A 2,585-nucleotide genomic window follows, 5' to 3' on the forward strand; every position below is an offset into this window, starting at 1 on the left:
ATTGTACTTGATTTAAAATTCGAATCTGATTTTCTAACGTTCAAACCGCATTGTTCTTGGAGTTTCTGGTGTCCGTCCGAAATGCAAAACTAGCCTGCAACCAAACAACCACAGAATAATACACTTTGAAATGAAAGAGACCATAGCCAGTTGCAGCTAGTTGTTAAAATGTTCCCTGCTTAGGAATCATACGTTTTTCCTAAAATCATCGGTAAAATGTCTAAAAATTTAGTACCGAAAAAAGAAGCTACAAAAAGCTTAGAAAACTTCGATTGTTTTCTCTCGACAAGTTGATACAAAACGTAGTGTATCAAGTGGACTGTGAGTGTCATCAATAATCATGAGATGATATCGGTCGTCAGTCCACGCCCTGCTCTGCTGCTCATTTCCGCTACTGAATGAAGCTGATATTTATCTGGCCATAAACACATGACAGAGGTTATTTTTTGCTTAGAAGAGGGCAATTCGCTTCGAAAACGTAGTGACAAGGTCTATATCTATTGTTTTTTTAGGGCAATGTATATCGATAATTTTCAGTTATCCTATTAACCGAAGGTGGATTGCGAAATTCACCGGAGAAATCAATATTCCAGCGGAAATGCTCCATTAAAACCTATTTTTGAACGGTTTTCCAGTGGATAGTGAGTTTAGCCAGTGGATATTGAAAAGCGGAGGTCAGGAGTCTTGCGTCGCCAAGCCATTTTCTTGGGCCACATGGTATTACATAACAAGTATGTATTTGACTGATCAATCAGCACAGTATTTTCACTGATTGAACGAGACATGAACGGAAGTACATTGATTGATTGTAAAGGCATAACATCTTAATTTTCTAACAATTTTAGTTTCATGTTACAAGACAAACTCACAGTGTCACATATTTAATCATAAAAAAGTTTCACCATTTTATCGCTCTTCTCTAAACAACAACTGTCTTTATTCTCAAATAAAACGTAATATATCAACCTGGGCTAGAGAGATTTCACAACCCAGCTGATTGACAGTGCTGAGTTTGTCAGTTATGTGAAAGAAATAAAAATCATGGTTTGGTTTTGTTGATTATGTAATAAAATCTGCTGTATCAACCCGAGCAAAGAGACTTGGTGATTACGTAATAGTGGGATTCTCTGGGGCTGCAACCTGGGAGAAGTAATGGAGACAGTTTTAAGGCCCGTTTGCCTGCGCGATTTTTGTTGCAGCAACTTGATGCAAATTTTGGCGCTCTCAAATCGCACATGTACACCGGGTGCGATGTCAATGCGATTCAGTAAAGCGATTAGATTCCGCGATAAGCCGAGATTTGGGTGCAAATCGCGGAAACACAGTCACTTTGAACAGCAGTTTCGCTACATCGCAGCCACATACGCTTTCTTTTCAAAGCGGCAGCTTTTTTGCGTTGACTCACCTTTTGTTGAGCAAAATCTAGAATTAAATAAAAAAAGAGAAATTTGAAAGATAAATACCGGTAAATGAGTCGTTGAATTACTTTTCCATCTTTGCTCTTAACGCTTGCAATGCCACCGCTCTTTATCGTGCCGTTTATAATCTGCACAACTGGTGTTAAACAAACATGGATAATTTTGCCATAATTCAGTCAGAGCGCATTTTCATTGTAAATCCACCAACGGGTTTTGGTCTCTTTTCTTCCGCCATAACACTGCGTGATAAAACCTCCCGAGGGGTCCCTCGCAGCAAAATTGCATTGAAGTTTCGAGCAAGTTCCAAACCCTTGCGACATTGAAATTGCACGCTGTTTACACGAGCGATTTTTTAATTGCAACTTAAGGGCGACAAAAATCGCATGTGTAAACGTGTCTCAACGTAGAGAAGTTCTCCTTGCCCTTCTTACTCTAATCCTCGCCATTCGAAGCTATCAGGTTAGCTCACAGAAAATTTTGATGATTTTGCGCAGTTTATACATATTTTACGAGATTTCGGTCACTCCATCGAAAAAGAGGGAGTTATTCAAAAACAAAATCTCCCCCAACAAGGCGCAAACTCGGCGGAATTTTTCTAGCAGAATTTTACGTGATAGTAGAACGTGTTAACAATTCAATCCATAAATTTAATTAATATGGCTCACCGAATATCGTCCAATCCACTTTTGCGATGACATGAAAATTTTGATGCGACCTATGGGCATCGCAGCGGAATTTCTTGACGAATGTTCCAAAATTATCCAACATTGCGGGTCAAAGGAAGGTGTCATCAGCGATTTGCAAAAGCGGCCCCATGCGTATATTCAGTGGACTTTTGACAATTGTTTGGAACATTCTCTAAATAATCAAAAATTAGTACCTCGTGTGTGTTGATTGAGCTAATGCTAAAGTTGTTATAATAAAAAAAATAATAATAATAAGAGAGTGAAAGCAAAAAAGAGTGAAAGCAAACCTCATTGACACTGATTTTGAACTAGACAATCAGAGATATGCTTAACTTTCTTTTTTGTGATGTTGCTTTTTCTTTTGATTGTGTGATGAATGGACTTTTCTTATTCTTACCGATATTCATGAATTTGTTTTATTCTTTCTTTCTGATTATTTATTCTGTCTCATGCTGCTTTATGGATGAATTTTCTGATGACA

The sequence above is a fragment of the Montipora foliosa genome, chromosome 4 (assembly GCF_036669935.1).
Source record: "Montipora foliosa isolate CH-2021 chromosome 4, ASM3666993v2, whole genome shotgun sequence".
Lineage (NCBI taxonomy): Eukaryota > Metazoa > Cnidaria > Anthozoa > Scleractinia > Acroporidae > Montipora > Montipora foliosa.